The 27,968-nt window shown below is 35.0% G+C and overlaps 1 protein-coding gene and 1 long non-coding RNA gene across 5 annotated transcripts in view; one reads left to right on the top strand and one right to left on the bottom strand.

Moving 5' to 3' along the window:
- The window catches only part of LOC143245105 (patj homolog), a 548,212-nt gene that overhangs the window by 42,510 nt on the left and 477,734 nt on the right, over positions 1-27,968 (bottom strand). The window lies entirely within an intron of this gene.
- LOC143245108 (uncharacterized) overlaps positions 1-27,968 on the top strand; it is a 48,386-nt gene that overhangs the window by 17,400 nt on the left and 3,018 nt on the right. For both annotated transcript variants that reach the window (XR_013025472.1, XR_013025471.1), the window contains exon 2: positions 15,495-15,687. This is a non-coding gene — a long non-coding RNA (uncharacterized LOC143245108). The remainder of the gene's footprint in view (positions 1-15,494; positions 15,688-27,968) is intronic.

The following is a 27,968-nucleotide window of genomic DNA, read 5'->3' as shown; positions in this document are numbered from 1 at the left end:
ACTGCTAAATTATGGACGGCTAGCGCAGATAGTCCTCGAGTAGCTTTGCGCAAAATTCAAAACAAACCAAACCAGTGGAAACTTTGTTCAATTATGTTCATGATCTAAGGTAAATGGCAAACATATCGGCACCACTTCAAACTTTGTAGACCCGTCATGACCATATTTATGGTTAGGGTGCTCGACTCATAATATGAGGGTCGCGGGTTCGAATCCCCGTCTCATCAAACATGCTCGCCCTTTCGGCCGTGGGGGCGTAATAATCAAGCCCACTATTCGTTGGTAAAAGAGTAGCCCAAGAGTTGGCGGTGGGTGGTGATGACTAGCTGCCTTCCCTCCAGTCTTACGCTGCTAAATTAGTGACGGCTAGCGCAGATATCCCTCGTGTAGCTTTTCGCGAAATTCAAGAACAAACAAACATCTTTGCTCATAAACAGAAAGAGTGTGTAATAATAACAATACCAAAGACCACCAGGTTATATTTTTAGTTTCAACACGAAAGTTTATCTAAAGCAATCTGTGCACAGGGAACTTTTAATCCGGACAAAACACATGTATTCTTCAATCTCATTCTTTTAATTCATTTTATCCGTCGATTTTTGGGAAATGTGTTAGGAAAGATTATCGATATGCTAGTAATTGAAATATAAAATCAATATTTTCGAAATGTTTGCGTAGTTTTGTGCTGCTTATAGAAGTTGGTTGCCACACAGGGTACGAAGAATCGTCGATCAATATTTCTCCACAACACCGAACCATCACTTCTCTTCTTTAATATTATCAAACAACAGGAGCCACATCAATATAGACTGAAAATTTGTAAGCTTGCACAACGAAGCTAACAATAGGTTGAAGAGAGGGGTGGGGGCGGAGATTTGTTTGTTTGTTTTGGAATTTCGCACAAAGCTACTCGAGGGCTATCTGTGCTAGCCGTCCCTAATTTAGCAGTGTAAGACTAGAGGGAAGGCAGCTAGTCATCACCACCCACCGCCAGCTCTTGGGCTACTCTTTTATCAACGAATAGTGGGATTGACCGTCACATTATACGCCCCCACGGCTGGGAGGGCGAGCATGTTTAGCGCGACGCGGGCGCGAACCCGCGACCCTCGGATTACGAGTCGCACGCCTTACGCGCTTGGCCATGCCAGGCCCAGGGGGGTGGAGAAGGCGGCATCTTGTAATTAAACGTTCTTCTTTGTTAAATTGGGACCCACTTGTTACTTATTAGCGCTGCGAATTTTCGCGACATTTATTACAAACAGATCGATTTATTCGCGTTTCGCAATACACAAAGTCCAGCATCCGCTGAGGTAATCAGTACAAAAATATCAATGAATGGAAATTCGATTTTCTGAAACTTTACCCATTTTTATCTCATACTAATAACTTACACTTTCAGTTCGTCGAATCAGGTTTCTATGTCCAGCTGTAGGCCCTGTATGGTCAAGTGGGTTAAGGCGTTCGACTCGTCATCAGAGAGTCGCGGGTTCGACTCCCGAACATGCTCGCCCTTTCAGCAGTGGGGGCGTTATAATGTAACGGTCAATCCTACTATTCGTTGGTAAAAGGGTAGCTCAAGAGTTGGCGGTGGGTGGTGATGACTATCTGCCTTCCCTCTAATCTTACACTGCAAAATTAGGGATGGCTAGCGCAGACAGCCCTCGTGTAGCTTTGCGCGAAATTCAAAAACAAACAATAGCTTTACGAAGTTTAACCTAACACTAGTTAATGAGTTTGAAAATAAGCGAATAAGAATGGCATACACACGCTGATGAAATGGAGTGTTTAATTAGTTGAGAAGTCTGGTACTTCACACGATATTATTAACGTCCACGTATTTCACTAACTGCGAGTCTCAGACCTTTTAACGCCGTATTGTCGCCACGAAAAGTCTTATGACTGAAAGAATACGTGACAGCTCTTTATGAGGAAGGATGTAAAATGAGATAGATTAATGATGTAAAACTAAAGGACAAAAAGCTTTCAAAGAGCCTTCAATGTTCGTTTTTGTTTTGAAAGTAGAAAATATCGCACAGCAAATTGTTCAGAACAACAATGGATTACGAGACTGTATATCAACATAGCTTAGAGAAACAAAGTGAAGGATATGGCTAGGAAAATGAACACTCCGATACATGACAGGCATTATTATGAAATTGGAAGTACATTCTGGTTTTCATAACAAAGTAACAAATAAGAATTCCAAGTGGACAAACGCTCATAAGCCAACTATTTACAAACGTCCAGCTACACTTCGAAATCAACGATTGTTTTTATCAGAAAATGTGAGGAAGATTAGAATTACAACAGTTCTATTTGACTACTTATCAGTACCACCTTATGCAAGTCCAATTGACTTTTGTGTCTTTGACAAAAGAGGTCCACGAACAACGCAGAGTCAGACACACAGTATAAGGTTCACCTTGCTGTCCTTCGTAAAGTTTATTTTAATGAAATCTAGAATGGTGGACAAAGGTACGTAACTATGGTCATCTGACTAAAGAAACCCCCGAATAGAGGAAGAATTTCCAAGAGTAACATGAAACACTACTTTTTACAAAGTGCTATTAACACTTAGTACTTGAAAAGAAAAAGAACAGTTATTTAACACAGCATGTCTACATATACATTAAATATATACATTTATTTACCTTCGTGTTTGAATATTTCTCTTTTGGTTGTAATCAAAATATTGTAATCTTTAGAGAAAATATTACATCCCATATATTTTGTTTTCATTCACCTGTGCTTAGTCGGATTGCATGTTTTTCCCTCCATGAATGCTAATTGTCTTTATTAGTTTCAACTCATAAGATAAAAACCAAACTCTTGTATGATATAGCTCTGTTTAATATTATAGAGACCTACTTTCAGGAAGACAAGAATGTCGCTATTTTACTCAGGTAAATTCATGGTAGTTACAAAATGAGTTAGCACAAAAATCAAATTAAAAAAAACAGTTTTTTTTTCTTGAGACGATGAATTGGGAATGAACTAGAAAAGTGAATTGGAATGTTCAACTTGAAGAGCACATTGTGAGAACTTTCCTATTTTTGAGTTACTAATGAAAGAAAAGACAGCCAGCCTAGGCATCCGCCGTCACAAGAACTTTGTATGGATACTTGATGAACCCGGTGATTAATGGTTCGTGTCTCTTTTTTGAGTCGTGGGTGTGCTATAAGAATAATGTTCAAATGCCAGTATTTGATTGGACAAGGGTACCTTAAAAGTTGGCGATTAATGTTTTAGACTAAGTACCTTATCTATAATTTATCAGTTCCAAATTAGAGACGGCTATGTGCAGACAATCCTCCTGTAGCTCAGCACAGGTTTCGTGACCTGAATAATAGGTTCAATTGACGCCTTTAAACCGTGCTATAGCCAAATATGTGGAGAATATTCAATAGCATCACATACTGAACCACGGACTTTCCGATCCCTTGCCTAAAATACTTGGCATTATGCCTCACCAAATGATATTTAAAGAATTAGTGTGTATTGACGTTAGTCGATCTTTACTGGATTACATTGTTCATGTCAGTTTGGGAATGTTACAAGTATAATGTTTTATTTATTGTTATTTTATTATTATAAAAAAACTGGAACAGGACAAAAGGGAAGGAGTGAAACAAAATAATGTTAAATATATGAAGAATAAGAAAAATGTTTTTAAGGTAAAATTAAGAAATTAGTAGAAGTTTCGTAAGAAACTTGGAGTAGCTCAGTGTCTGAGCGGTAAGAGTGAAGGTTTTTAATGCTAAACACCAGGTTTAGATACCCGTGATAGGTACAGCACAAATAGCCATCGTGTAGTTTTGTGTTTAATAGAGTGTGTGTGTGTGTTTTCTTATAGCAAAGCTACATCGGGTTATTTGCTAATTCCACCGAGGGGGTGTTTAACAGCAAACAGAGAAACAAACAAAAGAAGTCCAAACAAAATATAATTCACTACAAAGTATTTAAGATGAAGAGGGAATTAAAATAAAAAATACAAAACTTTAAACACTAATAAAGAAATATATACAAAAAACACATCAGATGCACGTAAATAATAATAAAGAAATATATACAAAAAACACCTCAGGTGCACGTAAATAATAATAAAAAAATATATACAAAAACACATCAGATGCACGTAAATAATAATAAAGAAATATATACAAAACAACACCTCAGGTGCACGTAAATAATAATAAAGAAATATATACAAAAAACACATCAGATGCACGTAAATAATAATAAAGAAATATATACAAAAAACACCTCACGTGCACGTAAGTAATAATAAAGAAATATATACAAAAAACACATTAGATGCACGTAAATAATAATAAAGAAATATATACAAAAAACACCTCAGGTGCACGTAAATAATAATAAAAAAAAATATACAAAAACACATCAGATGCACGTAAATAATAATAAAGAAATATATACAAAAAACACCTCAGGTGCATGTAAATAATAATAAAGAAATATATACAAAAAACACATCAGATGCACGTAAATAATAATAAAGAAATATATACAAAAAACACCTCAGATGCACGTAAATAATAATAAAGAAATAAATACAAAAAATACCTCAGGTGCACTTAAATAAGAAGTGCTTTGATGTAATTTGTATATAAACCTTGTCATTACTTTTGTGACAGAAAACGTATTTCCAAGAACACTGATCCTGGAATGCAACATAAAATCACTTAGGTAATTAGTATTTAAGGCGAAAAACCAATAGGCTTATTTCCCCCCACTCTATATATGTTAGACTTATTGTTTGTCATTGACAGAAAGGTCAGAGTGGTTAAAAACTGAGCAAAAAACGCACTTATTGTTGTTGAAACGTTTTCTTTGGATTTGCTTGACATACTGATGGTTGAATCTTACAACGCCTGAGATAAATGGTGTTGTTTGTTGTAGAAATACTGTCATTGTTACCACTACAGATCACATGACTGTGTTTGTTGGGAATAGTATTCGTAGTTTTTATGCCCTAACAGGTCCAACAGCTTAATCTACTACAAGACTTATTTTTAGTTTACATTTATTCCTTCTCTTAGTTTTGTTTTCGCTGAATGTCATCACTGTACTTTGCAACTACTGATGATCTGCAATCATATATATTGTTTAAGCAGCTCCAGAGTGACTTATATCCAGGTTATTTTATAGCACCAATACAGATGTTTTTTTTATCTGCGCTAGCTGTCTCTAATTTAACAGTAAAATACTAGAGGAAGGCAACCAATCATCAGCGTTTACTGCCAACTTTTTGGCTAAATTTCTGTCAACGAATAATGGGATTGACCGTCATATTATGAAAGGGCTAAAAGGGCGATCATGTTTGGGTGGACGGAAATTTAAACCTACGATTCTCGGATTGCGAGTCGAACACCTAAACTATTAGGCCATGCCAGGATACAATATAGATAAATATTGAACTAAGAAAAGTGTAGTTTCATATTTATAATATAATATTCACTTTGAAGCGTTTATATCTGTAATCCTGTAACTGTTGTAGTTATATAATTTATAAACCTGAAGTTTTTCCTTTATGTACGTATAAATTTAACATATATTATTTTAGTATATTTCTATGTATACTTTCAACACAAGTCACTTTAGTATATTTGTTATTTATTATGAAAAAGTTACATTTCAAAATTATTTAATACTTAACTCGGCATCTTTGCGTTGAATCAACTTCATGCTGAATTTATAGATGATTTCGTCTAAATTAGTGGTCTTCTGAGAGGTACATTGGATGTCTTCGCCCAGATAAAAGTCTCTACGGGTTTACCAATTAGCATCTAAATAAATGGTTTTCACTGGTATGTTTTTACCAGTTTTTTTGCTTTTATTGGTATGTTTCGATAACTTTATTCAAATAGTTATTGTTCAAAGAATTATCAAGCCTCTGCTCTTATTGATATGTTGAGAAGCCATCATATAATTAACTTGTCTTCAAGGGCTACCAATCATTGGCTTCTAGAGATACGCCTGGAAAGCTTCTTTCATCCAAATGAGTGATTCCAAAGGGTTTCCAAGTAGCAGCTCTTATCTGTATGTTTGAATTATTCATAGAAATAAATGGTCTTCAAGGGCTACCGATTATTAGCTTTTAAAGATAGGTTTGTAAGGCTTCTTGTATCCAAATGAGTGCTTCCAAAGGGTTTCCAAGTAACAGCTCTTGTCAGTATTCTTGAATTATTCATAGAACTAAGTGGTCTTCAAGGATCACGGATCAGCCCGTCTTGCCATGTTTGTATGACTTCACATATGTCAGTTGTTCTTAACAGCTATCAAGTGGCAAATCTTTAGTAAATAATTGAAATTTCTTCTATTACTAAACTTATGACAGTTGGAATTATAAGCCGAGAAAAAGGAACAAACTAGCCAGTGATAAGATAGTTTAGCGAGACATTTCATTTCAGGGGGTGAACTAAATTTGTAGTTAGTAACTACATAAATCATAATGTTTGTTTGTTTTTGAACTTCGCATAAAGCTACTCGAGGGCTATCTGCGCTAGCCGTCCCCAATTTAGCAGTACAAGACTAGAGGGAAGGCAGATAGTCATAACCACCCACCGCCAACTCGTGGGCTACTATTTTACCAACGAATAGTGGGATTGACCGTAACATTATAACACCCCCACGGCTGAAAGGGCGAGCATGTTTGGTGCGACCGAGATTTGAATCTGTTGAGGGAATTATCAAAATTCAGTAACGCTGTTAAATGTTGAAATAAAAATTTACACCTTTCAAAAATACATTCAGAATGTTTTTGGGAAATTTGTCGCCGTTTATGAAAACTTCGTAATTTTTCCTTCTCTTTATAAGGAAAAGTAATAACTATTATTATAAACGGTACATCTTTTATGTAAATTGCTTGTTCTGAGTTGTTCCTCGAAATTAGAAATGATTTTAAATAATTCATGAAAAATGTATTTATTTGAATACATTAGGTTTTAACCTTTATACTAAAAGACAAACATTTCTTTTATGCAAATAAATTACTAAAAATTGTTCACTTTAAAACGTTAAAAATAAACAATGAGACATTTTGAAGATCATAGGAGTCAATATTAAAACTTACATTCTTTCTTCTTTTTTGGATATAGAGTTTGTTCGTTTCGGATATGAACTACTATTAACTCACAATAAATATCCAAGTATCTTACTCAGGATATTGCAGTTATTCTCAACTCACAATAAATATCCAAGTATCTCACTCAGAATATTGCAGTTATTCTCAACTTACAATAAATATCCAAGTATCTTACTCAGGGTACTGCAGTAGTTCTCAGCTCACAATAAATATCCAAATATCTTATTCAGGATACTGCAGTAGTTCTCAGCTCACAATAAATATCCAAGTATCTTTCTCAGGATACTGCAGTAGTTCTCAACTCACAATAAATATCCAAGTATCTTACTCAGGATACTGCAATAGTTCTCAACTCACAATAAATATCATAGGAAACAGTAGTTTTGATTCAGAAAATGTTTTACTAGTTATGAATATAATAAATTATTTAATTGTTATGAAAATCCTGAAAATGCAGAATTAAATGAAATGACCTTTCGAAATAGAAACGAAAGTGAGATAAACTTTCAGCTCCTGTAGTTTACGTTTACCTGCATTATATTGTGTATGGATCGATGCTGATAAAGCTATCGAATAATTATTAGTATAACTTTTATTGTTCTAATATACGCAGCATTTATTACCGGCACAAATCAGAATATTGTTTGCGTCGTGATACCTGCATTATGGTAGAAACGAGCGAATATTTAGGTAAAATGAACAAATACTTTGATCTGAAAACTAGAATTTTGCCGGCAGATGTTTCAATATCATAAATTTGAATGAGGCCACACTTTCAATAAAGGAAATTATTAATTTCAGTGGGGCGGACTGGGTTCTATCGTTTTACCGGGAAAGTAGAGGGGATCCATAATGTTAACATAAAATTAAAAAACAACACAGACTTTCAGAATTATACATAAGTTGATGTTAAAACACCGATCATGCGCAGTTCACACGGCCAGTATTTTAAGAACAGAGGAGTCCTTTCTGAGATAGGAAGTTACGCCTTTGCCTCCTGGTGGCACAGCGGTATATCTGCGGACTCACAATACAAAACTAGAAACCGATTTTGATACTCCTGGTAGGTAGAGCACAAATAGCCCACAACGTAGCTATGTGCTTAATTACAAACGAAACAAAAGCAGATAATGTCTTCAACAGAAATACTGTCAAGTAAAGACCTTTTGGTGGCACTTTGTTATTAGTAGAATGAACACACGTTAATTTAAATAATAATGTGATGGAAACAGACAAGTAATTATTTTTATATTGTGCTAACAGACGATAAATATGTACTTTTTGAAAGGCCTCTTTCGGGATTTTACCCGATGTTCTCAGTTGGCCAGTCTGTGTCTGATTATCCGTTATTGAATGAAGTAATTCCGGGTGTTTGATGTCTTGTATTCACTGATGTACTTCTTATATAGCCCAACAGGACATCAAATATGTCGCTGTTTGTGTAAGCCACCCAACATTTTTCCGATGTTTTACATAGAAAAGTCAACTTGACCTGTTGGTCAGCTCTGATTTCTCTCTACGGTCCATTTGGATAAGTTAATAGTTACATTGAAGTAAATTATTCTAGAACAAGAACAAGAGTTAGGAAATATAAAAAAGTCCAAATATTTATAAGAAAAAAATTTTAGAACTAGTTTATAAAAAAAAAGTCTATAAATGCTTTCTGTCATAGCACGCTAGGTGGCAGTTTTGTAATTTGATATTCACAGTATGACAGGAATTTATGCAGTTATGCAAGAGATAACATATCACATTTGAATCGTTTGAAATATTTTTATAAATATTGTGTTTTACAAAATATAAAAGTAAATATTTGCGCTGTCTGGTGGAAATTAAGCTTCTATTTTCTGTTATTGGACAACAAGCAATTTTTGAATTTAAATACTTTCGCTTTTACGACTAAAATAACATAAAATAACAACATAAAATCAATAGAAGTTTACTTTCTCCAACAGAATGTTAGTTCTAACAAAGAAAACCTTAACATCAACGATGAAAAGAAGAAAAACGCTGAAATACTAAAAACTCGTATATTATCAAATTATATAAACGGAAGTCAAACCCGTCTAGCTATAGTTTACCTGTCCCTAGTTTGGTTTCACTGGACTTCTTGCTACATTTGTCTTTGAATCGATTTTACTGTAGCCTTTCCTATATTTGTCCCTAGTTTGGTTTCACTGGACTTCTTGCTACATTTGTCTCTGGATTTATTTTACTGTAACCTTTCCTATAGCTGTCTCTAGTTTGGTTTCACTGGACTACTTGCTATATTTGTCTTTGGACTGATTTTACTGTAGCCTTTCCTATATCTGTCCCTAGTTTGGTTTCACAGGACTACTTACTATATTTGTCTTTGGATTGAGTTTACTGTAGTCTTTCCTATATCTGTCCCTAGTTTGGTTTCACTGGACTACTTGCTATATTTATCTTTGGACTAATTTTACTGTAGCCTTTCCTATATCTGTCCCTATTTTAGTTTCACTGGACTACTTGCTATATTTGTCTTTGGATTGAGTTTACTGTAGCCTTTCCTATATCTGTCCCTAGTTTGGTTTCACTGGACTTCTTACTATATTTGTTTCTAGTTTGATTTCTGGTTATGTTACTGTTACATGGAGTCTGATTTTACTGTATTTTTTTTCAATATATAATTTTTTTTTCTCGGGTTGATCCTTCAGTACTTCTTACTATTGACAAATATTTGTTTACCAGATCCTAGCAACCATATCATTGTATACGCTAATGTATACTACCACAAGAGAGAAGCGCAGTACTGAGACATTTCACTCTTCGTGTATATGTCAAGCATGATATCATACTTAATTAACCCGTGATCTTTTTTACTTCTCATCAAATCTAAGTTTTTCTCCTTGTTTGTTGCCGTTGCTGATGCGAACTTAAAAACTCTTAAAGGCATGAAGTAAACCTACTTTTACTAATGGTCGTTAGCTCCGGTTATTGTAAATCACCAGACTTATATCTATATACGCATATCCTAGAGTTAAGACTTCCTTCAAACAAATGATGATTGATTACAATTATGATACACTAAAGGATCTAAGTAAAAATAATCATAGAGTTACCAATCAACACTTAACATATCTTTGCAATAAAGTACGAAGCAGCAGAATGTGTTACGTGTGCTGAGTCAACCGCAAGTATCCATTTGGTTTGTTTTGAATTTCGCGCAAAGCTACACAAGGGCTATCTGCGCTTGCCGTCCTTAATTTAACAGTGTAAGAGTAGAGGGAAGGTAGCTAGTCATCACTTGGGCTACATTTTTACCAACGAATAGTGGGATTGACTGTCACATTATAACGCCCCCACGGATGAAAGGGCTATCATGTTTGGTGAGACGGGGATTCGAACCCACGACCCTCAAATTAAGAGTCGAGTGCCTTAACCGCCTGGCCATGCTGGGCCTTAATATGAACGAAGCAGACTGTTTGCCATCACAGTAAACTGCCGAAGACATCAGCAATATTGTTTATAGTGCTGGAAGAATAGTTAAATATCATGATGAAATCCAGGCAACTAAAAAATAAACATCTTTAATCAAAGTCCGTGAAGTTGTAATAAAGTATAATCAGAACAGTATTTCATGTAGCTCTATTGGGAAGAATGTAATTGGGTAACAATCTCTTTTACTGCTAAATATATAATGATATTAAAAAGAAGGTTTAAAATGAAGTTATTTTATAGTAGCTAGAATACCCGTCCCCTAGACAAGTTATGCAGATCAAATGATTTATGAAAGGTTATCATAGGACATGGAAACAAAAGTCTATAAAAATTGCCGAGCACAAAATGTGAAACCACAAATGTGCTCACGAACCCAACAAACCATCATGTCAAGTTTGGTGAAGATTCATTGATAGGGGGCAAAATTGATTGAAAACGCAACACTCTCGACCACAACCCGCAAAACTGAAAATGTTTATGTATGTTCCCATGGACCGCGTGGTCCTCCATATTTGATGAAGATCCATCGAAATGGTGAATTAGTGGCAAGAAACGCAAAAAAGCCCATGAAAAAAACAAAAAAAAGCAAAACTGAAAATGTGTATGGACCTCATGAGCACACATGGCAATTTTGGTGACGATCCATCTGCAACGAGTAGTGGGACTAACCATCACATTTTAACGCTCCCATGGCTGAAAGGGCGATCATGTTTGGTGTACCGGGGATTCGAATCCGCGACCTTTGGATTACTAGTCGAGTGCCTTATACACCTAGCCATGCCGGGCCCACGCAAGTATCGAACCCCGATGTTTATCGATTTTAGCACATAGACTTTCTACTGGCTTGCAGCGGACACTAATGTATGTAATAAAACCAATTTGAGATAAAAGTAAATGAATTCATATCAGATAATAAGTTGGAGAGTGTCGTACACGCATTATAGTTAACTTAATGTGTAATATTTATACTTCACACTAGTATTTATTAAAGTAATCGGTACATATGGCTACTATGTTATAGCAAAATCTCATAATCAGAGTATCTATATGAACAACTTTGACGTTTCTAGTGTTAGATTAGAACCACAGCCAATTACAACAAGAGAGAGACACACTACTGTAACTGAATACACAAATTACACATATCTGGGGTATTGACACAGCTATTTTAACTGGCGTAGCGCCATTATGTTTGTGAGTACACTTAACACCTTGACATCACACACACAAAAAGCAATTAGATACCTGTAACAGTTTAAAAGAAATAAGCAGTCAAAAAGTGGTAATACTGTTGTCATTTCGTTTGTTCTTTATGAGAAAGTCAAACACACAGTAAACATAGGAGCAGATATAATATGGAAACCATTATATATACTAATTTGGACTGAGGAATGAGACTGGCTTCAACAGTCTAGTATATGTAAATGTTAATATACTGCTAATATCATTTTTGATTTTGCTTTAGCACCCAGAAAAGTTTCCAAGAATATTAACAATATCGTAGAAAAAACAACTATCTATTGCAACTAGATAGAAAGCAAAATAAATCATTCTTTAGATAAACTCATCGCCCGGCATGGCCAGGTGGGTTAAGGCGTTCGACTCGTAATCCTAGTGTCGCGGGTTCGAATCCCGGTCGCACCAAACATACTCGCCCTTTCAGCCATGGGGGAGTTATAATGTGACGGGCAACTAACCCAAGAGTTCAAGAGCTGCCTTCCCTCTAGTCTTACACTGCTAAATTAAGCGCAGATAGCCCTTGAGTAGCTTTGCGCGAAATTAAAAATAATAATACCTAACTTTTTTACATTGCAACATGAAAAAAAGGAGGGGCTAACTTTATACAACTTTATATCTAGTTTAACTTAGACATTTATACAACTTTATATCTAGTTTAACTTAGACATTTATACAACTTAATATCTAGTTTACTTAGACATTTATACAACTTAATATCTAGTTTAACTTAGACATTTATACAACTTAATATCTAGTTTAACTCAGACATTTATACAACTTTATATCTAGTTTAACTTAGACATTTATACAACTTAATATCTAGCTTAACTTAGACATTTATACAACTTTATATCTAGTTTAACTTAGACATTTATACAACTTAATATCTAGTTTACCTTAGACATTTATACAACTTAATATCTAGTTTAACTTAGACATTTATACAACTTAATATCTAGTTTAACTTAGACATTTATACAACTTCATATAATTTTTCTTTTTAAAGAATATATGTTTGCAGGACTGGGTATTTAATACAACATCGCAATATTTACGGCTAATCCTCTGATTCTGTGGTATTTTTGTAGACATTATATTTTATATGACTGATTCTTTTATTCTAATTCAGACATTTGTTTAGGTATTACCTCTCTATATGGCTAATTATTTGATTCTGATTTAGTTCTTTGATTAGGTATTACCTCTTTATATGGCTAATTATTTGTTTGTAATTTTGCTATTTGTTTAGGTATTTCCTCTTTATATGGTTAATTATTTCATTCTAATTTAGTTATTTGTTTAGCCGTTACCTACTTATATGGTTAATTATTTCATTCTAATTTAGTTATTTGTTTAGCCGTTACCTACTTATATGGTTAATTATTTTATTCTAATTTAGTTATTTGTTTAGGTATTACTTCTTTATGTGGCTGATTTTTTTAATAACGAAGGTGAAGACAGTTGGCGAAAGAAAATATTTTATTTACAAGGTTCCAACGTTTCGGAATACACTCAGTCCAACTTCAACGAAGTATAAAATCAGGAAAGGGTTCAACATTTATGAGCAGATAGATGGAACTGGCATGGGACCTCCACTGAGTCCAAGGATATTCAATATTTTTTTACGATATCATAAACGCAAGTGGCTAAAAAACTACCCACGTGAATTCAAAGCTCTTCTTTATAAACGCCATACTGATGACACTTTCCTATTGTTTCGGTAGTCGAGACACCTTCCTAAGTTTCTACCTAATCTTAATTCCCAACACCTCAATATCAAATTCACATCCAGACTCGAGGGACATGATTCTTCACCGTTCCTAGATGTCAGGACTACCACGAAAGATAAACACTTTGCTACTTCTTTGTGTTATAAAATTGCTTTCACTGGCCTCTCCGTCGATTTCAACAGTTTCACCCCCCAACTATTTTAAACGTAATCTGGTCATGTTATTGTTAAACATCCTTTTTTTTATCCTTGTTCGAATTGTTCTATTTTACACAAAGGAATTACCCTTCCAAATAAACGCCTTAAGTAATGGGTATCCGTCTGATTTTCCAACGAAGATTACTCCAATTTCCTAAACAACAAATTCTAGCCAATCTTCACACTATCCCCAAATTCTAGCCAATCTTCACACTGTCCCCAAATTTGTTCTTATTATTCATCTTCCCATTATGGGTTCACATTCTTTACAAACAAAGAAGAAAAACAACCTTCCTCTTTAATGAAAAACATTCCACCATCAAATTCAGCTCGGAACAACACACAGATGTAGCCTCCATATTAAAAACGTATTTCACAATAAAGATCAAGCTACCTTAATTTCTACGTTCAAAGATCAAGCACCTAAACTTCTATATTCAGAGATCAAGCACTTAAACTTCTACGTTCTTGGAGTGTGTATAAATATACGTGTAGTGACTGCAAGGGCACTTACATTGACAAAAAACACTGCTTAGAAAGTGGAGTCTGTGAACACTTAGAAGTATCTAACAGAACCAACTTTGTGTACTGTGTTATCTGTTTAAACTCCATTATGCCAGAACTTACACACATTACGTCATTGTTAACCGTACACACTAGTGCAATCCTAACGAAACTATGAAACTTAAGTCAAAATATCATTAATATACTATGTTAAAACTACACTGACAAACACAAGACCAACATAATTTATAAAATACAATGCAACAACATCCACGACTTCTAAATTGGAGAAACTAGCAGAAAAATTGAAAGTAGATTCAAGTAACACTAAAAACACCTTCACACGTTTTTGAACAATGCAAATCAAATAAACACAACATAACCATAGAAAACACCCAGGGAAACAAATATAAACAAACGCAAAATCAAAGAAGCCCCACTTATCCAGCAACTAAATCTCAAATTAAACCAATATAAAGGAACAGCTTTATACCTGTACTAATTAATAACCTAACATCAATCTGCAACGCCTCCTATAATTATAATCCTGTACCCGGATTATACTCTCGTCCTTAAGACATGTCCGGCAACGGTCACTTCCAAACTTCTTAACCTGAAGATGACATAAGAAGGTCGAAACATTGTTCTCTTCTTATCAATAAAAGTGTTAATACCCATACCAGCCGTTCTGAGATATATTTTTATTCAAGTTGGTTTCTCGTCATCAAGAAGAACCAACTTAAACTCAGCCTCTCATCCATTCGTTCACATTTTGAGGCCACTGGTCACAGTATTTCAAACAACGATTTCTCCACATTGAAGAAAATTTATTATAGGCGACCCGACTATTAACGACCCATAAAGCTTTTTGGATCTAAAATTATTCCAAATCTATGCACTTAAAACTCCACTATTTTGCAATATGTCTATAATCTTTTTTTGAAATCTATTATACCTTCGTTAGCTAGTAAATGTGACATAGTTTAAGATAATCATTTGTGTGACACGATTTTAAGACTTCGCTGAAGACATAATGAGTCCATATTGAAACATTGGAATTTAGTAAACAAAGTCTTCATATTCATTTTTAGACTCCAATTTCACCATCATGAACCTTTTGCTAGTGGTTATTTTTTTAATTCTAACTTGACTTATTTTTCGAAGAATTACATGTTTATATAACTGACTCTTTGGTTCTAACTTAGTTATATCGTGTAGGCTTTATATGGCTGATGAGAGGAAACGAATTTCTTTCAGATTAAAACCCAAGATCAGAAAACAACATCAACTTGCTGGTCTATCTTATTTTCACAGAAAGAAAAATCCTAAAAAATTGTTTTAAGGCTTATAAATAATTAATACATTGCTCTAAAGAAGAATGAGAGACGAGGATTGCCACATTACGACTTAGCCATCTTATACATCAGTGCCAAGTTGCCTTAGTCTTATGGTAAGTACTACAAAACAATATTTAGTTATTATTATTTTTTTGCCTGTGTAACTTGAACAATAGCGATATTTACAATATTCGGGTTGCCGATGTTTTATAAAGATGTTGACGCACGTGAAAATAATAAATTTCAAACAACAAAGCAATGTAGTTAAAGAACAGTTTTGCCTCTGGCGAGTGAGATAGCTCGTGTAAGGAACTGTTTCATCACTGCTACGTGTCAGTCAGTACATTGTTGTAAGACTTTTCTTTCAAACATTTATTGTGATTCGATAATTATGCTGTTGATGTAATGATAATCGATGACAACATACAAAGGAACCTTCACGCCTTCTTCCGGTTTCATGCACAAAAATCCAGCGAGATCGTTTCTTGACACTCACGTATTTCCGTACAGGTACTCTAGTCATTTCCGAAGAAAAGAGAAAGAAAAGAAGGTATGGAAGTCAGAGAGAGAGAAAAGGAAAACGGGGATTTGATTCAAAATGGAAACAGAAAACAAAGGAAGTTGGAAAAGGAGAAAAGAAAAAAATCATAACCCTTAAAATCTCAAATTCAGGTTGATTTGATCTAGACAGACAGTTGTTCAGGGCCCGGCATGGTCAGGTTGGTTAAGGCGTTCGACTCGTAATCTGAGGGTCGCGAGTTCGAATCCCCGTCGCAACAAACATGCTCACTCTTTCAGCCATAAAGGCGTTAAAATGTGACGGTTAATCCCACTATTCGTTGGTAAAAGAGTAGTCCAAGAGTTGGTGGTGGGTGGTGATGACTAGCTGTCTTCCCTCTAGTCTTACACTGCTAAATTAGGGAGAGCTAGCGCAGAGAACCCTTGTGTAGCTTTGCGCGAAATTCAAAACAAACAGTTGTTCAGAGCTAAGTATTTTCGGTTTGTTGAAAATTTTATTCTTCAAAGTTCACGTCATTATATCAATATGTTTCTTTAGGCAAGCCTTTATAAAGTCATCTCATGAAATACATATATATATATATATAAAAGAGATACTTGTAGCTGAAGAAACCATTCTTCTGTGGCTGGTTCGTGACAGGTTTTTCTGATTACAAATAGTGCATTCAATACCAAAATGTACACATTGATAAATCTTTGAATTTATACACAACTGTATTATGGAATTGTAAAGATTCTATAACATTTTTCTGGTACTGATGTAAAGGCATCATCCACAGATTTTACTCTTCTTAAATAATAACGTTTCAACGAAGAAGGAAACACCAAACAGATATATTGTCTCTCTACACCAATTTTATTGCTTGTTTAAGAAATAAGCTTTATGATCGAACCGATTTAGATATTTTCGAAAGGGTGCAAAGCAAATTGGTGGTTTTATTTGTTTCTACACAACGCTTCATAATGGGATAGGTGCTCCGAGTTCGTTATGGGGTTAGAACTACGAACTATTTAGCGTAATAACCATTCAACCTCATTGAAAAATAATCGTGGAAGCAAATGAGATAGTTAAAACCCTTGCTGACTGAATTCTTATCGGGGCCCGGCCTAGTCAGGTGGTGGTGTTTAAGACACTCGATTTGTAATCAGAGGGTCGCGGGTTCAAATCCCGGTCGCACCATACATGCTCTGCCCTTTCAGCCGTGGGGGCGTTATTATGTCACGGTTAATCCCAATATTCGTTGGTAATAGAGTATCTCAAGAGTTGGCGGTGGGTGGTGATGACTAGTTGCCTTACCTTTAGTCTTAAACTGCTAAATTATAGCGTAGGTAGCCCTCGTGCAGCTTTGAACGAAATTCAAAAACAAAGAAACAAAACAAATTCTTAGCGTATTTTATTCACTGATCGCTAGATGACTCTGCTGGTCATAGGAGGATTCTCAGGTGAAAACAGTTACGATAATATAATTATAAAATAGTAACTGTTATATCCTTATTCATTCATTGAAATGACATCTCAGTGTAATAATCCTGGTTTACACATAGAGAGACAACACGTAGAGGTTTTAAGTTATATTTATGAATAGGACACGCTAGTAGCTCACATGTGCGACCAGAGTCTACTGACGTTACATCAAGATACTTTACAACAGCTTCTGTATATAGTTTATACTGGTGATGAATTAGTAGGGTGCGATTGATGTACTTCTTTAAAAGGTGCCAAAGAACAGAATAATCTCCTTTGTTACCCGCCCTTAATCATTAACCATATCCCAGCTTCGGCCACAAAAATGATTCCCGACTTGTGTTTTTTTTTAAATTTTATTTCACGTTGTTTTTAGTTTTTTCACACACTCCTCTCTAGGTCCAATGTTTCTGATAAGGCAGTTAAGTATAATCTTGTTCATGTTGAGTTATTTCATGTCTCCCTAAGAAATGGCCCAGCACGGCCAGGTGGTTAAGGCACTCGACTCGTAATCCGAGGATCGTGGGTTCGAGTTCCCGTCACACAAAACATGCTCGCCCTTTCATCTGTGGAAGCGATATGAGTGACGGTCAGTCCCACTATTCGTTGGTAAAAGAGTAGCCCAAGAGTTGGCGGCAGGTGGTGATGACAAACTATCTTCCCTTTAGTCTTACACTGCTAAATTAGAGACGGCTAGCGCAAATAGCCCTCGTGTAGCTTTGCGCGATATTCAAAACAAACCAAACATAAAGAAACAATAAATTTGATCAAAGACTTGGTAAACATCTCTTCCAGAGTTACTGAGTGTCTTTCTTTCTCTACAATGTATTTAATTAAGAAACTTATGATTAGCAGTTTTTATGAAAACCTGCAGATTCTTGTTAATTGTACATAAACAAACTCGCAGGCTATTTATTTTCAGCTTTGCAGATCTACATTAAAATAAAATATTCAGTCAGAGTACTTGTGTTACTCTCACTGCAGGAATCAAGCTCCGAATTTGAGAGTTATAATCCTAAGTTTTCTGGAGCAGCATTGCACATTTAATTTCAAATTCAACTCCAATATAATTTCAAATGATACGAGTTTAATTGATTTATAAATAAAACCACCATACCTAGTGTTTCAAAGGTTAGCACACTCATTACATATACTACCTTGTTTGCACATACACATTGCACAAAATGTATCCCTCACGTCGTATATTTGCTTGGACTAAAGTTATCTAGTTAATAGTGGTTGATCAACATGCACAAAGGTAAACTAGTTGAAGAAGTTTTATCGAAAACGACTCTTATTTTTGAAAAGAAAACAATTTTCTTTCAAACATACAAATCTCTTCTCTTCAAAACAAACAGACCATACATCGTTTAACATGACTCAAGAAATCGGTTGATAAAACATTCAACAATAACGAAGCCATTATAGGAATTTTTTTACTGATTTCCGAAAACCTTTTGACAGTATGTGACGTAATGCCATTACATATTGGCCTCATGAACATTGATATTGTTAAAATTTTTAACTGACCGCATTGCTGTTATTAGAATAAATAATATATTGTAAAACCAATAAACATCACACCAGGAGTCTCTCAGTTCTCTCGCCGCGCTTTTACACCATATTTATAAATAACTTTAACCAATACGCTAATGACGCTGCTGTTTGGAATGTATCAAGAAACCCGTTCAAAAATCACGTAACACAATCAATGATTGGTGGATTATGCTGAGCCCCAATAAAACTCTAGATATAATATTTTAAAATCTCTAAAAAGGTAAAGCTACAATTAGGTAACGTAGAAATTAAATTATGTTCTAAAGACAAAGTTCTTGGTGCTATTATACACTCGCCAAAGAGACTCGTATAGGAAGAGTATACGAAGAAAATACACAAAACTTACATCAAACGTATTAACCATCTCAGACTTACATCTAGCAGAAACAAAGGTTCTAAAAATCTACAAGGGGTATATTCGACCAATTGTTGGATACGGCTGTTAAGTTACTAGAGATATGTCAGACGATCCACTTAAGGAACAACAATACCAATGTAACAGAGTATTACGATTAGTTCTAACGCTTCCAAGTTACACCACTGTTAGCTATTTACACAAAGTAAGAAAATTACCATTCTTAAAGGCAGACTAAATACTTTGACTAAATAAATTAACCTCTGCCTTCCACATTATTACATTTCTCACCACAGAAAACAATATCTCCATACAATATACACCGCAGCCACACAAAGAATGCCCACGCACCATTAGCTTCGTTTACGTTTTTCATAATTAATCCCATGTTTGTGCCTTACAGTCTGGGGACAGAACAGGTAAAATATTCGATGCCTATCCTGTAAAAAATGGGTTTTCTCGGGGTACTCCAGTTCCCTCTTCCTCACAATAAATTCTACAGCATTAAACTTATTGATCCCCTTCAACCTTTGACCCTGTTTATGGGTGTTTGTCGAAATTCGCGATGTGAGCCTAAACTTACGCCATGCCGTCTCTGCTTTCATTTCGCCATCTCTTTCTTCATTAGTTCTCAAAGAAAATCGAAACTCACTAAAGAATAATATCCCAGTACAGTTATTTAAAGCCTACTTTAGTTACACTTAACCTGCAACATGGGGGGTTTAAGGGGTAATCTCTCTGAACACCACAGTTGAGGAGTTTCTTTCCATTTAAAACTAAACATCTGCCACAAATAAAATAAAATACTAAAATAAGAATGTGCACAAATAATATTACAATTAATGTTAGAAGGTCAAGTGTAACATCTACTCTGAGTAAAGGTAAGTTGTTTCTAATATAGGAAATAATAATAAAAAACAACAACGATGTTACTGTTAACCAGTAATGAAAATGTATTAGAGAAAGGCACAGAACAGTATTTTAACAATTATAATAAGAAGGACAAAGTAGTGATGGAAAGAAATATTGCATTAAATTATATACCCGCAGTGAAGTCTTGCTTTATTTAGTCAAGAAATCCAGTTGACTGACCTTTTTGGATGAATACAGTCCCTTCTTATTGTAACTGACACGTGCAGTGTTTATGGCTGAACAGAATATTCAAAACATCTTTGTTAGGAAAGTGTAAAACCAGGAAGAAAGGGGTGTGTCAGTAACTTTCACAGGACATAATCGTTTTTGAATACCATGAATAAATACTTGGTAAAAGTTATGGGTTATTTAGTACTTTAAAATATGAAAAACAGATTCTTATTTGTTCCTTCAAACACAAATCATTGAATAACTTGCACAATCATGATGACGAGAAATCCACTTGCAGTAAAAACGTATTCTAAAGGCAGCTGGTCTGGGTATTAAAACTTTAGTTAAAATAAACTACAGAGCAATGTTTCGGCTTTCTTTGGTCATCTTCAGTTGAATAAAGAGAGTTTGCATCTGATCGTTACTGGACACATACTCGTTCCTAAAACATGTGCCCAGCGACGGTCAGTTGGATACTCTCATTGTTAACCTGAAGATGACCTAAGAAAGTTGAAATGTTATCCTTAATTTATTTTAATTAACGTTTTAATACCCATACTTTGCTTGGCATCGCCAGGTGGCTAAGGCACTCGACTCGTAATGTGAGGATCGTGGGTTCGAATCCCTCATCACACCAAACATGCTCGCCCTTTCACCGTGGGGGCGTTACAATGTGACGGTTAATCCCACTATTCGTTGGTAAAAGAGTAGCCCACGAGTTGGCGATGACTGATGATGACTAGCTGCCTTCCCTCTAGTCTTACACTGCTAAATTACGGACGTCTAGCGCAGATAGCCCTCGTATAGCTTTGTACGAAATTCAAAACAAACAAACGATACCCATATCAGCCGTCTTTAGAACACATAACGTGCATATTGTATTAGAATTACAGGTACTGTCATTTTAAGGACTTTCACAATCTTTATTCAGAGTTTGGGGTCAACCACTCACAATAACTCTTAATAGTAAATATTGAATGAATGGGAGGAACTATGTGAGTAGAAATAGATACGATAATACTTACGTACTAAAGTGCAAAACTAAACTTCTAGAGCAAAATATCTTAATACAAAAACCGGTTTCGGTATATCATACGAACTTTTAGGATTACGTTATTTCTAATCTGTTGCTATGGTAATTTTTAAAGGCATATTTAAAGGTTTGATTAGTACAGAATTTTGAAACAACAGCAAAGTTTCTTAGTATTATGGAAATATTGTAGTTTCTCATATAATGAGATCATAAGTATTCTTTGGAACATGGCAAAGGTGAATGTGAAATAGAAGGTAACATAAAAATAGAGGGAGGAATATTTCTTGGAATATCTTAGAGAGTGAACGCAAAATGGAAGGTAAGATAAAAATAGAGGGAGGAATATTTCTTGGAACATCTTAGAGAGTGAACGCAGAATGGAAGGTAAGATAAAAATAGAGGGAGGAATATTTCTTGGAACATCTTAGAGAGTGAACGAAGAATGGAAGGTAAGATAAAAATAGAGGGAGGAATATTCTTGGAATATATTAGAGAGTGAACGTAGAATGGAAGGTAAGATAAAAATAGAGGGAGGAATATTCTTGGGATATATTACAGAGTGAATGAGAAATGATGATGAAGCAAAGTCAAAGAGAGATGAAGTATCTCTTAGAATAGAGTAAACTGTTAAAACCCAATGTCTTGTAACGATAGATGAAGTGGAAGTAAGATGCCATATATATATACGTCTTTTCGCATAAAGAAAATCATAAATCAGAGATGTTATTTATTGGATGGACAACTGGAAAAAGGAAGCACAGCTATAGATAGATACAGTATGTAACAAAGTGTGTTTGTGTAACAGACAATAAGGTATAGAAACAGTATATCACAAAACACGGTACTGGGATGAATACACGAGGTTTTGTCAAGAAAACGAAGCAAAGATAAATAAGTTAGGGAAGAGTGCTAGACTGACTGCGAAGTAGATATTTTGTACTTGATTGCCAGACGAAAACAAAGAGAACATCAAATATTGTGTGGTTAAACAGTACAAAGTGTTCCTGTGAGTATAAATGAATTAGAAAGAAAATATCATAGTTTACTCTGGTCCTGGAACGAATGTTAGAGAATTATGCTATTGATCATAAAGTTGGGCGACAGCACAAATCGTGATCTTAACTGAAATAAAGACATTTGTGTATTGATTTGTTTGTTTGTAATTAAGCACAAAGCTATACAATGGGCTATCTGTGCTCTGCCCAGCACGGGTATCAAAACCCGGTTTATAGCGGTGTGATTCCAAAGACATACCACTGTGCCACAAGAGAGCGTGTGTATTGGAAGATGAAGATGAAAAAATTGCAACTTAGGATAAGAGATGAGGTGGTTTTGTGTATAATGGTGGGTTAAGCACAGCTCAGAGTAAGTTGTCTGAAGGAAATGCGGATGTCTGTGTTATGGAGGATGAAAAGAGAAAAACATAATGCTGTGTAGGTTGTTTGGATACAATATAATGCGACTGTGTAGTGGAGAATTAAGCAAGAAACAGGCATAAGGCAGGAATATTTGTTTGGAATTAATGCGTTGCCTGTGTAATGGAGAATTAAGCAAGAAACAGGCTTAAGGCAGGAATATTTGTTTGGAATTAATGCGTTGCCTGTGTAATGGAGAATTAAGCAAGAAACAGGCTTAAGGCAGGGTAATTTGTTTGGAAGAAATGCAGATGCCTGTGAACTAGATTTTTAAGCAACAAACAGGCTTAAGACAGGGTAATTTGTTTGGAATAAATGCAGATGCCTGTGTAATGGAGAATTAAGCAAGAAACAGGCATAAGGCAAGGTAATTTGTTTGGAATAAATACAGATGTCTGTGTAATAGAGAATTAAGCAAGAAACAGGCATAAGGCAAGGTAATTTGTTTGGAATAAGTGCAGATGCCTGTGTAATGGAGAATTAAGCAAGAAACAGATTTATGCCAGGGTAATTTGTTTGGAATAAATGCAGATGCCTGTGTAATGGAGAATTAAGCAAGAAACAGGCATAAGGCAAGGTAATTTGTTTGGAATAAATACAGATGTCTGTATAATGGAGAATTAAGCAAGAAACAGACTTAAGGCAGGGTAATTTGTTTGGAATAAATACAGATGTCTGTGTAATAGAGAATTAAGCAAGAAACAGGCATAAGGCAGGGTAATTTGTTTGGAATAAGTGCAGATGCCTGTGTAATGGAGAATTAAGCAAGAAACAGACTTATGCCAAGGTAATTTGTTTGGAATAAATGCAGAGGCCTGTGTAGTGGAGATTTAAGGAAAAACAGACTTAAGGCAGGGTAATTTGTTTGGAATAAATGCAGAGGCCTGTGTAATGGACTTTTAAGCAAGAAACAGACTTATGCCAGGGTAATTTGTTTGGAATAAATGAATATGCCTGTGTAATGGAGAATTAAGCAAGAAACAGGCATAAGGCAGGGTAATTTGTTTGGAATAAATGCAGATGTCTGTGTAATGGAGAATTAAGCAAGAAACAGGCTTAAGACAGGGTAATTTGTTTGGAATAAATGCAGAGGCCTGTGTAATGGAGATTTAAGTAAGAAAGAACCGTATCTTATGATAGATTGTTTGGGTGAAATCCAATTACTTGGATGATTGAAGATGTAGTAAAGGAGATAAAAGACAAAATGTTTTTACTTATGTGATGAAAGGCCAGATGAAGAGAGACCGTGCGTCTTAAAATAGTTTGGATGAAATGTATGCGCTTCAAAATATGAAGAGTATATGACGTGATAGAACTTCCTTCGGGATATGGTGCTGGGAAAAACTGCAGGTGTTCATTTAAATGAAGATAAATTCGATAGCCAAGGAAAAGTAAATGACAAACAGTTGGGTAGGTGACTTAGAAAAAACAATGCAACTCATGATATAATAAGTTTTACTTTGGATGTCGTCACTTGGTGGAAGTGCGAGAGTTTCGAAAGTAAACTGAAGCAACTAAAAAAAAAACATTTCTTAGGAATGTATTGAGTGAATGAGGGGTGATGAATGTAAAAGAGTAGACATATAAAAAGTTGAACATTAAAAAGTCTATATGATGTAGCAATTTGGTAAAGAAATATATACAAAGAGAAGAGGACATAGAAATCAAAATACCAAATGACAAACTCGTTTAATTTAAATGTTTCTCGTTATTTTAAAATTATTTTGGAGTAAACTTTTTTTCTAGTTTTAGATGCAAAAAAAATGAATATTTGCATATAATTTTGAATTGATAATTTGTTGGTTTTTGTAATTAAGCATAGAGATACACAATACACTGTTCTCTGCCCACCACGGGTATCGAAATCCGGTTTCTAAAGTTGTAAGTCCGTAGCCATACTGCTGTGACAGTAGGGGGCGTGAAGTGATAGGCTATACAAACGGTAGCGCGTTGTAAGTCCGCAAACTTACCGCTGTGCCAATAGAGGGTGTGAACAAATACGCTAAGATAAAGGGTGGCACGTTGTAAGATCACGGCCATGTCGCAGTGCCACTAAGGGGCGTAACTGAATGAAACAATTTCAGCCAACTCTTAGGCTATTGTTACTTGTAGGAATTTAAATACAGATACCTTTCAAAGAAATAACCTCCATGTTATGACCCTTTTAAACCAAGACATTTTCTTTAAAGGAAATAGACTTCAGAGTTTAACCATTTATAAACAAGAAGTTGTTTTTGTCCCTTTTAAAAGAGAAATTATCTACCAAACCACGTGTCTCGTTTTTCTACTACGATAAAATGCATACAAATACGATATACAAAGAATATTTAGAAATTTTTGCGAGTAAGATATCTTTTCTAGTCGACTCTTTTACTTCGTCAGAACAGAAACTGATATTGCATAGTTCGTAGCGCAATAAATCGTGACGTATAGATTTATTTTGACAAGAGTTTATTTTCTCTCTTTCCATATTTATCTTCTGAAATCAAAATATAATGTTTTACTGTTGTTTACTCCTTGATCTGTTAACAATTTGTATGTAAATGTTATTTCACGAATGGATGATTTTACTGTGGCTTTTCTGTTTCTTTCTTACCATAAGAAATTACTTCACTCAAACTTACACGGTCTTCTGACAGTAAACAAACTTTGTTCACACTGACTTGCCCCCGCCAGTACACCGGTAAGTCTACGAATTTACAACGCTAAAGTCAGGGGTTCGATTCCCCTCGGTGGGCTCAGCAGATAGCCCGATGTCGCTTTGGTATTAGAAAAACACAAACACACTGATTTATGTTTTAGTTGTTATTGTATCATCGTATCTCAACAGGAAATAAGTTTTCTGTTCTCATCCTTAAAGCTTTCTTGAAAAAAGAAACAGAGTCCCTGTGGCGATCCGTAAGTAATATTCTTAACAGTTCCTATCTTACGTGGATCATGCAGATAATCTTTAACAGATGTTTCGTCCAGTGTAAGCTTGTAATAAGCATACACACACACACTCATATCTACATAACACTCTGGTATTATCACCTAGAACTCAGTATATAATCCTCTTGATATTATATATTACAGCAGAAATCGATGTATTAGGTTGAGGAATAATTCGTGAGCGTTTTTAAATAATTTCATTCAAGCATTACATGCAAGACTATACAATACTTCAATGCATGAACACATTACACCCAAAACATTTATTATGATACTTTATTTCACGTAATACCTAGGTATATAGTATGCATTGTTTTAAACGAAATTGCAAGAAATTGAATGCGAAAAGCAGATGGTGTCGAAAATGCTCGATTTTGTCCACTTGACATTCCATTTAATGAGCTGAAAATGAAAGCAAAAATTAAAGACATATGAAAATCAAACACACCATCTATTAGAGCAAAAGATTATCTACCAAATGACATGAACTATTTTGCGAAAGGATTTCATTTATGAATATATTTTTTAACTTGAAAAAACGCTCACGAATTATTCCTCAACCCAATAGAAAACGTCTCAGTAACTTACTATCTGCCAATTGCGACGAAACGTTGACTAGGAGTATATCTGTAGCGCCCTAGTCTGTTCATGAAGTTTGCGCATTGCTATATAAATACACAAACAGTTGCAGACTAACAAATGTGGTTATCACAACAACGATGATGTTGATGTTGACCAACAGACATGATGATGTTTGGAACTGTTATGACGTCAATCTTACAGCACTTGGTACTTGAGGATATTTTACTTGACTACTACTTAATGACAAGCTGCCTGAGGATATATTCATTGACTGTTACTCACTAACTGGCTGCACGATATATTTATTGACTATTGCTTAATAACTGGCTGCTTGAGGATATATTTATTGACTGTTACTTAGCAACTGGCTGCTTGATGATATATTTATTGACTGTTTCTTAGCAACTGGCTGCTTGAGGATATATTTATTGACTGTTACCTGGCAACTGGCTGTTTGAGGATATATTTATTGACTGTTACTCAGCAACTGGCTGTTATTTATATTTATTGAATGCTATTTTATATATTCGCAGAAAGTATTATAGTCCCTTAAAATATTTATTGCTTCATATTAAGACTATAACTTTAGAACATGTTTTATTAGCTCTCCCATGTGTTTCAGTTGTGTCGACGTTAGATTGTGAGGTGTTTACAAAAGAATGTTCAGGACTGCAAAGCAACACCTGTCACGTTACAGAACAATGCAGTAAAACAATACAGACTACTGCAGTAAAACGTTACAGACTACTGCAGTAAAACAATACAAACTACCGCAGTAAAACAATACAAACTACCGCAGTAAAACGTTACAGACTACTGCAGTAAAACAATACAAACTACCGCAGTAAAACAATACAAACTACCGCAGTAAAACGTTACAGACTACTGCAGTAAAACGTTACAGACTACTGCAGTAAAACAATACAGACTACCGCAGTAAAACGTTACATACTACTGCAGTAAAACGTTACAGAACAATGCAGTAAAACGTTACAGAACACTGCAGTAAAACGTTACAGAATAATGCAGTAAAACGTTACAGAACACTGCAGTAAAACGTTACAGAATAATGCAGTAAAACGTCATAGAATACTACAGTAAAACGTTACAGAATACTGCAGCAAGACGTTACAGAACAATGCAGTAAAACGTTATAGAACACTGCAGTAAAACATTACAGACTACTGCAGTAAAACGTTACATAATACTGCAGTAAGACGTTACAAAACAATGCAGTAAAACGTTATAGAACACTGCAGTAGAACATTACAGACTACTGCAGTAAAATGTTACAAAATACTGCAGTAAAACGTTACAGAACACTGCAGTAAAACGTTACAGAATAATGCAGTAAAACGTTACAGAACAATGCAGTAGAAAGATGTAAATGTTTGTTTGATGTTCAACACGAAGCTACATAATGAGCTGCCTGTGCTCTGCCTGCTACGGGTTTG

Source organism: Tachypleus tridentatus, chromosome 2, assembly GCF_004210375.1.
Source record: "Tachypleus tridentatus isolate NWPU-2018 chromosome 2, ASM421037v1, whole genome shotgun sequence".
In the NCBI taxonomy this organism is placed as follows: domain Eukaryota; kingdom Metazoa; phylum Arthropoda; class Merostomata; order Xiphosura; family Limulidae; genus Tachypleus; species Tachypleus tridentatus.
This window is presented reverse-complemented; position numbering and strand designations above follow the sequence as displayed.